General features: G+C 47.7%; 1 protein-coding gene across 1 annotated transcript in view; it reads right to left on the bottom strand.

Annotated features, from left to right (window-relative positions):
- The window catches only part of PTP4A3 (protein tyrosine phosphatase 4A3), a 100,341-nt gene extending 91,919 nt beyond the window's left edge, over positions 1 to 8,422 (bottom strand). The window contains exon 1 of the mRNA XM_081874848.1: positions 8,263 to 8,422. The gene's annotated coding sequence lies outside the window, so the exon portion shown is untranslated. The remainder of the gene's footprint in view (positions 1 to 8,262) is intronic.
- Positions 8,423 to 12,766: the final 4,344 nt, after the last annotated feature.

The raw sequence follows: 12,766 nt of genomic DNA, 5'->3' as shown, positions 1-12,766 counted from the left end.
GTTTTTAAGTCGCATTTTAATCAATGTTTTATATTTGCTGTTTGGCCGCCTTGAGCCTGGTTTTTAAACCTGGAAGGGCAGGGTATACCGTATTTTTCGCTCTATAAGACACACTTTTCCCCTCCTAAAAAGTATGGGGAAATGTGTGTGTGTGTCTTATGGAGCGCATGCAGTCCGCGCAGGTATCCCTGAAGCCAGGAGAGCGAGAGGGATCGGTGCTTTCGCTGTGGAGCAATCCCTCTTGCTGTTCTGACTTCGCTTCGCTGGAGAGGCACTGCACAGAGAAGGGAAAGAATATTTTTTTCCTTGTTCTCCTCCTCTAAAACTAGGTGCGTCTTATGGTCGGGTGCATCTTATAGAGTGAAAAATACAGTAAATATTTTTTTATTGTTATTGTTAATGTGTCAAGAGAATCTCTGGCTGTTAACCAGGAGGCTGGTGGTTCGAGCCCACCCAGGGAAAGGCTTTGGGCAGGATTCCTGCATCGCAGCGGGTTGGACTAGATGACCACAGGGGTCCCTTCCGACTCTACAACTGTGATTCTATTATCTCCATCAGATGGCTGTCCTGCCGCATCTCTTTCCTCTTCTGTGTTGACTTGAGCCACAGCTGCAAAGCCAACTCCCAGAAATGCCTTTTCTATCTCCTTAACCCTGGGATTTAAGAGCAAGGCATTGAACACAGAGGCTACAGCTGCCAAGGAGTTTAAAGTGAACCCCCTAACCTACAGCCATTCCTTTCGATGCGCAGACAAGTCTAGTGATTGACACCCAATTCTAGGTCTCCCACGGTTCCCATTTGGCACTTAATGCCGTCAGCAGACAGCACAGGATGAATTACGATACGATAATTTTTACTGTCGTTGTCCCATACAGAACAACGAAATTGAAAAATCTACGTAAGACAATTCAAAAACCAATAAGCCTGCTATCCCAACCTGGTTAGCCCCCTAAAAACTCTGATACCCATTTTTTAATACAATATACTCCCATAGAGGGGACGCGGGTGGCGCTGTGGGTTAAACCACAGAGCCTAGGACTTGCCGATCAGAAGGTCGGCGTTCGAATCCCCACGATGGGGTGAGCTCCTGTTGCTCAGTCCCTGCTCCTGCCAACCTAGCAGTTCGAAAGCACGTCAAAGTGCAAGTAGATAAATAGGTACCGCTCCGGCGGGAAGGTAAACGGCGTTTCCGTGCGCTGCTCTGGTTCGCCAGAAGCAGCTTAGTCATGCTAGCCACATGACCCAGAAGCTGTACGCCGGCTCCCTCAGCCAGTAAAGCGAGAAGAGCACTGCAACCCCAGAGTTGGTCATGACTGGACCTAATGGTCAGGGGTCCCCTTTACCTTTTTACTCCCATAGAGACTCCTTACACTGCGTTTAAAACAAAAATCGCATTTGGATAGAAACTGTTTCTCAGGTGGCTAGTCCTAGTCTTTATAACTCTGTACCTTCTTCCAGAAGACAGAAGCTGAAAGAGATCGTTTCCGGGGTGCGCACTATCCTGCGCTATCTCTGCAGCTTTCTTATGGCACCTGGAAGCATAGATTTGATCCAAGGTGGGAAGGGTACACCCAATTATTCTCTTTACAATGCAGTCTTTACAACCCAGGACAGCATTGTTTTTCCCCTGGCCGTGCAGCTCCCAAACCACACACACAGACCACAAGTTAATACGCTCTCCATAGTACAATGGTAAAATGCCATCAACAGGTCCTTTGAGAGATTGTTTTTCTGGAGGATTCTCAGAAAATATAACCTCTGCTGTGCTCTCTTCATCAGGTCTTTGCTGTTTTCTCCCCAGGTTAGGTCATCTCTCAACTCTATCCCCAGAAATCAAAACATCGAGACCTGTTCCACGCACTTCCCCTCAATAATTACACACAAAGACCTTTGACGGCAATGCTTTTTAAGAAAATAAAAAGCACCCAAAGGGCTTGTAGGAGGTGTACATGCCCGATTCTGCAACAAGGGCTTTAGCGGGTAACATGGTTTCACTTTAAAAAGAAATGCAAACCTTCCAAACCAGTATTTCCCAAACCGAGTCTTCAGCTGTTTTTTGAACTACAGTTCCCATCATCCCAGGCCACTTGTCCTGCTAGCTAGGGACGATGGGAGTTGTAGTCCAAAAAGAGCTGGAGACCCAACTTTGGGAAACACTGTTCAAGACCAAGAATTAGGAACCTCCAGGTGCTAAGAAGGGCCATAGCTCAGTGGCAGGCTTATCTGCCCTGCAAGCAGGCGGTCAAAGGTTCGATCCCCAGCAGCTCCTAACAGAAATCCTTGAGAATCATTGAACTAATGGTATAATAAGGCAGCCCCCCCCCCAGCTCCTTAGGAAACCAAGCCTGATGAGGAACGGTTGAGGGAGCTGCCTATGTTTAGCTTGGGAAAGGAGACTGAGGAGTTGGTCAAACTCATGCTGGTCGCTTCGAGAACACTGTCCCACCATCTCATCCTCTGTCATCCCCTTCTCCTTGTGCCCTCCATCTTTCCCAACATCAGGGTCTTTTCCAAGGAGTCTTCTCTCCTCATGAGGTGGCCAAAGTCTTGGAGCCTCAGCTTCAGGATCTGTCCTTCCAGTGAGCACTCAGGGCTGATTTCCTTCAGAATGGAGAGGTTTGATCTTCTTGCAGTCCATGGGACTCTCAAGAGTCTCCTGCAGCACCAGAATTCAAAAGCATAGGAGATAGCATAGCCATCTTCAAATCTCTCAAGGCCATGGAGAATGTAGCAAGCTAGGCCTGATGGGAGATGGTGTTCAATAAGATCTGCATGGACCACATGCTCCCTGCTCCCATCAGTTGTCAAGGAAATAAACAACTATCTGACTTAGAAGACACCTGAATGCAGCCCTGTTTAGCGAAGTGTTTAAAGTTTGATGTTTTATCACTTTTTTAATGTTCTGTTGGAAGCTGCCCAGAGTGGCTGGGAAAAACCAGCCAGATGGGCGGGGTATAAATAATAAATTAATTATTATTATTATTATTATTATTATTATTATTATTATTATTATTATTCCTATTCTAGACCGGCTGTGAAGAACGTTTGAAAGTGTGCTAAGGACGAAAGAAGAATGGCAGATAAAATTAATGGACTATGCAGAATTGGACAAAATGACAGGAAGGATTTGAAACCTGCGGGACCAGAGATTTACAGAAGATTGGGAGAAGTATATGAACTATCTGAAGAGCAATTGTAATCAACAAATTACGCTAGCAGGGCTACAAGAAGTTTTGTAAGGAGAAATATGTGAAATGTTACAAAATAGATAATGAATAGAGATGTAAGTTATGAGATTTAAATGTAATAAGGAAAATAAGAAATGTATACTAAGAGATTAGATTGGAAAATTTTCAGACAGGATTGATGGAAGTCTAAATAACTGTAAAGATGTAAAAGCATGTTTAATTACTGTTAAAAATGGTATGTTAAAAAACTATTAAATATATATATATATATATATATAAATAAATGTGTGCTAAGGACTCAGAAGTCAGAGCAGGAGACTAAATCAGACGAGGAGGAGAAACTAACAGTTCCTAGCCTTTTGCCACATTTACTAAAAGCATGTCAACTGTGCAACACAAAATGCTTTCACTGTTATCTTGCGATGCTTTGTGCATAAATCTCCCTCTGCACACCCAGCATCCAAATCAACCCCCTTCTCCAGTTTTGGTGACGTGGGCTTTTGGCGGGGGAATCTCTCTAGACAAACTAGGCTTGCATGGGAAAATTTCCTGATGCCCTAGAGAGTAATCCAACTCGGCGTGTTTGTTTTACTTCTATTTAGTAAACGAAGCTCAAAACTTTGCAGTGGCCAAGCTGGCCAGATATTGCAGTAGCAGCTGCTGGCACCCACTCATTGCTCCTAACGAACTTAAGAAATGGAAAACCTTGCACAGAAAAATGAAAGCCCTAGAAAATTTCCTGATCCTAAACTCAGGCATATAAGATAATCGCCAAATGGCAGCTTAAACCTACATTATAGTTGCCACCACAGAAAGTCTAGGCAGCCTGTCCCCCCCACTCCAATGGGATTTATTAATATTATTCATTACATTTCTATTCCACTATATAAAGAAAATCCCACTATATAAAGAAAATCTCAAAGTGGTTCACAGCACATTAAACCAGCAAATAAAACACTCCAGAATAAAACAAATTCAGGCTTCAAGGAGAGTATTTCAAGCCCTTCTCTTAAGTGGCAATTGGCTTTCCCTGTATTTATTTGCCTACTTGATTTGTAGAGCTGCCCCATTGCAGATGTATTCAAGGAAGCCGGTGGGGTGTAGCGGTTAGAGTGCCGGACTACGAACTGGGAGATTGGGATTCGAAACCCCACTCCATCACAAACCTCACAGGTTGACTTTGGAGTCATTTGAAGCCTCTTAACCTGCCTGGCATTAACTTTGGGGGGGACGTGAACCATGTAGTTCTTGGAAATAAAGGTGGGATTTAAATGCAATGAACAAGCTCTTCTGCTGACCTGCTTAAGAAAGGTTGCCGTCTGGCACCTAAAGATCTCCACGTGGTCGCAACTGGACCCGTGCCAGTCGCAAAACACACAAAGAATTCTTTGCAGTTTTTTTTCCTTTAAAATGAAATTAAAGGTAAAGGTAAAGGTACCCCTGCCCGTATGGGCCAGTCTTGACAGACTCTGGGGTTGGTGCGCCCATCTCACTCAAGAGGCCGGGGGCCAGCGCTGTCTGGAGACACTTCCGGGTCACGTGGCCAGCGTGACAAAGCTGCATCTGGCGAGCCAGCGCAGTGCACGGAAACGCCGTTTACCTTCCCGCCAGTAAGCGGTCCCTATTTATCTACTTGCACCCGGGGGTGCTTTCGAACTGCTAGGTTGGCAGGCGCAGGGACCGAGCAGCGGGAGCGCACCCCGCCGCGGGGATTCGAACCGCCGACCTTTCGATTGGCAAGCCCTAGGCGCTGAGGCTTTTACCCACAGCGCCACCCATGTCCCTAAAATGAAATTACTCTATTACTAATAGAGTGGTACTTCTGGATGCGAACGGGATCCGTTCCGGAGCCGCATTCGCATCCAGAAGCGAACGCAACCCGCGAACGCGATTCACCACTTCTGCACTTGACGCAATTTTGAGCGTCTGAGCATGCGACGAAACCTGGAAGTAATGCGCCCCGTTACTTCTGGGTCACTGCAGCGCGCAACCCAAAAATACTTATGCCGAGGCTACTTCAACCCGAGGTATGACTGTACTAATTATTCACATGGCACACAGCCAGGGGTCAGCAAACTCTTGCAGCAGGGGGCCGGTCCACTGTCCCTCAGACCTTGTGGGGGGGAGGGCTGGACTATATTTTGAATTTATTTTTTTTAATGAACTAATTGCTATGCCCAACAAATAACCCAGAGATGCGTTTTAAATATATATATAGTTTTAAAAAAATATTTATTAAAGTTTTGAAAGTTACAGAAAAAAAAAGAAAAAGTTAAACATAACAAAACCATACAATACAAAGACAAAAATACTACATATACATAGAAAAAAACAACAAAATTTAAAAAAACAAAAAACAAAAACACATCCAATATTTTCAGTGTTATTAACTTTCTTCTACTTGTTTCAGCGACCTCCTCACACCTCCCTTTTTTGTATTCTAGTTCGGTTAGCTATTTCAGCAAATCCTTTCCATCCTTCCCAATTTTTATCCTATAATTTATCTTAATGTAACTTTACCTTTCCTCCTTTCATCCAGAGATGCGTTTTAAATAAAAGCACATATTCTGCTCATGTAAAACCAGGCAGGCCCCACAAATAACCCAGAGTTGTATTTTAAATAAAAGGGCACATTCTACTCATGTAAAAACACAGATTCCTGGACCATCCACAGGCCAGATTCAGAAGGCGACTGGGCCGGATCCCCAGGTCTTAGTTTGCCTACCCACGGTTAAAACTATTGAACTCGCTCCCACATGAGGCAGGGCTGACCAGCACCCTCACTTAAGAGAAGGATCTGAAATATTTTCCTTGGCGCTGGAATTTGTTTTATTCTGGGTTGTTTTATTTGGCGCTGCCGTTATAAGACTACTGAGATTTTTTTTATTTGAAATGTAAAGCGGTATAGAAATGAAATTAATAATAATCTTATAATAATACCCATTTATGGTGGGATGCGGGTGGCGCCTAGGATTTGCCGATCAGAAGGTCGGCGGTTTGAATCCCCGCGACGGGGTCAGCTCCCGTTGCTCGGTCCCTGCTCCTGCCAACCTAGCAGTTCAAAAGCAAGTCAAAGTGAAAGTAGATAAATAGGTACCGCTCCGGCGGGAAGGTAAACGGCGTTTCCATGCGCTGCTCTGGTTCTCCAGAAACAGCTTAGTCATGCTGGCCACATGACCCGGAAGCTGTACGCCGGCTCCCTCGGCCAATAAAGCGAGATGAGCGCCGCAACCCCAGAGTCGGTCACGACTGGACCTAATGGTCAGGGGTCCCTTTACCTTTTTACCCATTCATGAAGAGAGGGCAGTGAGTGGGCTATAAGCCACAATGGCTATGCCACAGTGAGGGACAGCAATGCTCCCAAATGCCAGTTGCTGGAAACCACAGGAGGGCTCTTGGGTTCAAATCCTGCTTGCTTGCCACTGTGACAGCAGGATGATGGCCTGGTCCAGCAGAGGTCTTCTTATGCTCTTAAACTAAAGTTTCCCCAATTGCTGCAAACATGAGCCAGACAGCTCGATCGGTGCATGGAGGACATGGAAAACGTCCATCTGTTTGGTGCTCAGTATGAACTGAACTGCCAACAAAGGTCTGTATAGTTAAAGCTATGGTTTTCGCAGTAGTGATGTATGGAAGTGAGAGCTGGACCATAAAGAAGGCTGGTCGCCAAAGAATTGATGCTTTCGAATTATGATGCTGGAGGAGACTCTTGAGAGTCCCATGGACTGCAAGAAGATCAAACCTCTCCATTCTGAAGGAAATCAGCCCTGAGTGCTCACTGGAAGGACAGATCCTGAAGCTGAGGCTCCAATACTTTGGCCACCTCATGAGAAGAGACGACCCTGATGTTGGGAAAGATGGAGGGCACAAGGAGAAGGGGACGGCAGAGGACGAGATGGTTGGACACTGTTCTCGAATCTACCAGCATGAGTTTGACCAAACTGTGGGAGGCAGTGGAGGACAGGAGTGCCTGGCGTGCTCTGGTCCATGGGGTCACGGAGAGTCGGACATGACTAAACAACAACAACATGAACTGAAGTGGGCCTTCCAATCCATGCGCAGCAACATCACGCATCCTGCAGGCAGCGGAGGGTGGAAAAGCAAAGAGGAACTCCAGATACCAGTTAGGTGCATCTCCCGGCAACCCACTGCCACATGGATGCCCGCCAACAACCTGCATTCCAGGCGCTACAGGTTCCTAAAGCAGGCAAGCACTTAAAAGATGAGCTTTCTGCCCTCCAGAAAGTCCGCTGTCCCCAAAACCAGGTCCTTTGCATTGATGGAGAATCAGACAGGTGGCGCAAGGCTGGTGCAATCCGGGATGAAGGGAAAGGAGCGCTTGGTGACAAAGACCTAGCATGCAAACGATTCTCTTTCAACCTTCACCTCACCCGATTGCGCACTCTGGAAAGCCAGTGGGGCGAAAGTGAAGGCGGAGGCCGGGGGGAGGGGGATTATCTGCAGGATCGCCTGCTTCCACCCCCGCCCCCTGTTTCTTGAGTGCACCGCATGGCACAGGCGCGCGCCCTTCCTCCCTCACCCCGCCGCTCCTCTCCTGCACGTCAGAAACGCACACGAGCCATTTTTATTTTAAATTTTGCAAAATCTCCCTTGTCTCTCGCTTGCAGTTTTGCAGCCCCGCCCAACGCTTCCGCGGCGGCGCCTTCCTTTTTTTGCAACAACCATGCATGCTTTTCGTTTTCGGATTCTTGCAACCCGACCTGGGGAAATGCAACGCGGACAACGGGGCGTGCATTGCAACTGCAGACGGAGCCTCCTCTCCTCTTGCACGTGCGCGCGAGGCGCCCTTGCCTTTTGCAGCACACAATGCCGTTGCCGGGCGGACAAGGCGCAAAAAAAGCAGCGAGGCGCGCGCGGTGCAGCAAACGATGCACAACGCAGCTGCACGGACTTATTGCAAATTAGATTGCAATAGATTGCAAAATGCATATGCGCTGCAATGCCGTAAAACGCGGTGCAACGCTGATTTGCAAGGAAGGGGGGAGGGTAAAGGAGGGGAGACCCCCCCCACTGCCCCACCCCCACCCATGCACACAGCCCAGCTTCCACTGACCTGATTTGCCCGCTGCTTTGCAAGCCAGCCGGCCGCCCCAGCAACAGCAACGCAGCCTCGCGGCTCCCGCATGCCAGACCCGGGGAAAAAGAGAGAGAGAGAGAGAGAGAAAGGGCGGCGTGTTGCGCGTGCGCGCGCCGGCCTCAGCGTTCCACGGCAGCGCGCGCCCGCCCGCCCGCGCAAGCGTGGGAGGGAGAAACAGAGAGCCAATCGGAGCCAATCAGCGCTCGCGAGCGCCCGCCCGCCCTCTTTTTCCGCGAAGGGACTGGAAAGGGGAGGGAGGCGGAGGAGCCAATCAGAAGTAAGACGAGGGGAGGGGCAACCGTGGGAAAAGGAGGGAGGGGAAGCCTCTCGCCCCTGCAGGCAGAAATCCAACAGGTCAGGCCAATCCCCACCACACACACAAAACCACACAAAAAAATGGACGCACATTCACTCCCTCCCTCCTAAAGCATTGAAGTCGCAGTGGGTGGAGGGGGGTTTGACCTGTTGGACTTCTGCCTGGCATATTGTTGTTAAAAAGGAAGTGGGAAAGCCCCTGATTGTTATTATTTATATGTAGGTAGCAACAAACGCACACTCCTCAAACACAGAAGAACATAAGTTTAAAGAAGGTTGGAAAACGTTTATTGAATATATGGGAAATAATTGCGTACAACTGAAAACTCTGGCAGAATTAAGAGAAAGTGAACAGTGTGAACAAGTTTTGATGGTTTCTCTGTCTTGTGATTCCTGATGTCAGATTTATGTCCGTTTATCCTTTGGCGTAAGGTTTGGCCTGTTTGTCCAATATAGAGAGCCATCAAATGCCATCAAATGCCAACAGTGCCATCAAATGCCAACAGTGTCCTTCAGCTCTCTATATTGGACAAACAGGCCAAACCTTACGCCAAAGGATAAACAGACATAAATCTGACATCAGGAATCACAAGACAGAGAAACCAGTAGGAGAACACTTCAATCTCCCAGGACATTCTATACAAGATCTCAAAGTAGCTGTTCTATTACAAAGGAATTTCAGAAATAGACTGGAAAGAGAAGCTGCTGAATTGCAACTTATTACCAAACTTAAAACCATGGAGAAACCTGGTCTGAACAAAGACATTGGATTCTTATCTCATTATACACGACAAAGCCATTTTTCACCTTCTCACCCCTTGCTTTTTCCTGTAAGACCTATTGCAGTCGTTAAGAGTCGTCAACAGGCTCATCACAGCTATCTGCCAATCACCCATTCCCACCACCCTTCTGAGTAATACCCCTCCCCGCCTTCTCACTATATAGAAGGGTCTGGTGACTTCTGTTTCAGTGTATCTGAAGAAGTGTGCATGCACACGAAAGCTCATACCTAGAACTAACTTAGTTGGTCTTTAAGGTGCTACTGGAAGGAACACTTTGCTCAGGTACTAAAGACACAATTGATGGAGGTGTCTCTGTGAACCTGTTGGACTTCTACCTAGCATATTGCTGTTTAAAAATAAGCAGGAGAACGCCTGTTTTGTTTTGTCACAAGTAAGTAGCTGCAATGCAGGGGGTTCACCATGTTATCTATTGCCCGTTAACAGATTTAAATGGGGTGAGCAAATATTCACAGGCAATTTTTCCTTAATTCTGTTTTTTTCTCCTCTCTCTCACGCAACTTTTTGCACGTGGCTTAAGACAGAAGACTCTGAGGTTAGGACTCAGCTGCCTTCTGCCCCAAATCATGTTGTCCCAAGGACTGGGGAGAAGGAGGATGAGGAGGAGAATGATATGTTTGCAAGTATCCTGGGGTTGATGGTGATGGTGGTTCTGGGGTAGCGTGAGGCTTCTAGGATTCTGGTGCCGTTATGTTGGGTCATCACCGGAACCAAGCCTGGGCAGGTCCAAGAACAGCTAAAAAAGGAAATGAAAAGGGGGAAAGCGTTATAATTTCCTAAATTATGCTTGAGCATGCATTTCCGATGCTAAGTGAATCGTCTCCATTGCAGGAAGGTCACTACTCTGGAGGGAGGGGCCATTTAAAAGCCGCCAAAGCTTGCCGCTTCAGGGCAGAGGGTCCTTGTCTTAGCCTGTCGGTCTGCCTATAAATCACGCCGAGTATCTAAAGCCTGGAACAAAGAGCCCTAATGAAGTCATAAGAAACGAGAACAGGCCACCTCGCCGCTTAACTCCGTTCCGATTTACAAGACAGACTGTTCACGAGAGATTTGGTTTGCCACACAGACTTTCATCTTTGGATTTTGCGGCACGGATTCTGACCCGGCTGCGCTGGCTTTCCGAAATGTTTCCGGGCTCGGTTCAAAGATGCCCAGCACCTCTTCCCCTGTGACCTCGCCTGGATGCTTAGTTCGGCGTCGGAGGATCTCCTGCGAGACCCCCCTCTGGCAGGGCTAAAAAAGAGAGGGCCTTTTTGGTGGTGGCTCCCAGACGGTGGAACACTCACCTAAGGTGCTAACATTACTATTTTTTCTGGAGCCAGTTCAAGACTTTCCTCTACTTCCAGTCCCAGGCATGTTGTCCTTCCTTTCTTCTCCTTTTGCTAGATGGGTTCTGTTAATTCATTGTTTTAATGGTGATCGTGCTGGTATACTTGGGGAAGGTGGACTCAATGGTTGGAATTAGTGTGTGATTACTTTTGCAAGGGGACGCGGGTAGCGCTGTGGGTTAAACCACAGAGCCTGGGACTTGCCAGTCACAAGGTTGGCGGTTCGAATCCCCACAACGGGGTGAGTTTCCGTTGCCCAGTCCCTGCTCCTGCCAACCTAGCAGTTCAAAAGCACACCAGTGCAAGTAGATAAATAGGTACCGCTCTGGCAGGAAGGTAAATGGCGTTTCCGTGCGTTGCTCTGATTCGCCAGAAGCGGCTTAGTCATGCTGGCCACATGACCCGGAAGCTGTACGCCAGCTCCCTTGGCCAATAAAGCGAGATGAGCGCCGCAACCCCAGAGTCGTCCATGACTGGACCTAATGGTCAGGGGTCCCTTTACCTTTACCTTATTTTTGCAAGAAGCCTTGAGGCTTTTGTGGCATAAGATGATGAATGAAGCAGTAGTAATATTGATATAATACAAGTTCAGACAGTGATGTTTCGGTACTGGATCCCATTAATTTTGGTGGACTTGCTTCCACGGAAACATGGACAGGGTTGGTTTCAAGTATGCTGAAGACTTGCTGCCCAATCCTATTCAGGCTTTATTTATTTACAGTGGTACCTTGGTTCTCGAACTCAGCCCTTTTGACTCCCGAAACGGTTTGAAAACCAAGGCGCGGCTTCCGATAGGCTGCAGGAGCTTCCTGCAGCCGATCGGAAGCCGCATCGGATGTTCGGCTTCCGAAAAACATTCGCAAACCGGAACACACACTTCTGGGTTTGCAGCGTTCGGGAGCCAAGCCGTTGAGAAACCAAGGTACCACTGTATTTATTTTATGTATTAAATTTATAGACCACCCAGGATCACAGAGCTGTTTACAGTCTGGAAACAAAAAAATGCATTATAACCAGTGCATTTTTTTCTGGAGGAACGCTAGGGTACGCATACCCCTAAATATTTTGTGAATCTTTGTGCTTTTGTCCATTCACTGTATTTATTTCCTCTGATTTGAACTATAAAGTGGTGATTTTCTTGAGTCAAAATGAGAGTACCCCTAAACATTTTTTAAGAAGAAGAAAATAATGTGCTGATTATAACAAACAAAACAATAACCCCGCTGAAACAGCAAAGCTCCTCAGTTTAGTGCAACTTTATTCCCCAGTACTTAAAGGATACGCTCTTGTCTTGAATGTAGCAGCAGTTACGTGCAGCCAAGGGAAGGTGGGAGTGTGGAGTCCTGATTACCCAGCCAGCTGCTGTTGGATGATCTAATTTCATCCTGGCTGGCTTTGCATTGTTGAAGTTCACTCATTTTTGCACCCGAGGCACACAACAGGCAGCTAAACGGTTCCACTGCTTGAGTCTGGACAGGTGTGCTAGTCCCGTGGGTTACCCGAGAGGCGAGGTCCAAGTCCAGTTTGTGGTCAAAGGTGCAACGTGGAGGCAGTCCGTAGTAGCTGAAGCTGGGTGCAGGGCAGGGAGTCGGGTGAAGTCAGGAACAGGCTTGCAAGCAGGGAGCCAGGGCGGGTCAGGAGCTCAGGCAGAAAAGCAGGACAGGGTGCAGGCAGGAACTAAGGTAATGTAAAGGTAAAGGGACCCCTGACCGTTAGGTCCAGTCGTGACTGACTCTGGGGTTGCGGCACTCATCTCGCTTTATTGGCCCAGGGAGCCGGCGTACAGCTTCTGGGTCATGTGGCCAGCATGACTAAGCCGCTTATGGCGAACCAGAGCAGCGCACAGAAACACTGTTTACCTTCCCGCCGGAGCGGTACCTATTTATCTACTTGCACTTTGACGTGCTTTCAAACTGCTAGGTTGGCAGGAGCTGGGACTGAACAACAGGTGCTCACCCCATCACGGGGATTCGAACCGCCGACCTTCTGATCGGCAAGTCCTAGGCTCTGTGGTTTAACGCACAGTGCCACCCACGT

The sequence above is a fragment of the Podarcis erhardii genome, assembly GCF_964252035.2.
Source record: "Podarcis erhardii genome assembly, chromosome: 8".
NCBI classification, from domain to species: domain Eukaryota; kingdom Metazoa; phylum Chordata; class Lepidosauria; order Squamata; family Lacertidae; genus Podarcis; species Podarcis erhardii.
The sequence above is the reverse complement of the archived record's forward strand: the minus strand, read 5'-3'. Positions and strand labels throughout refer to the sequence as shown.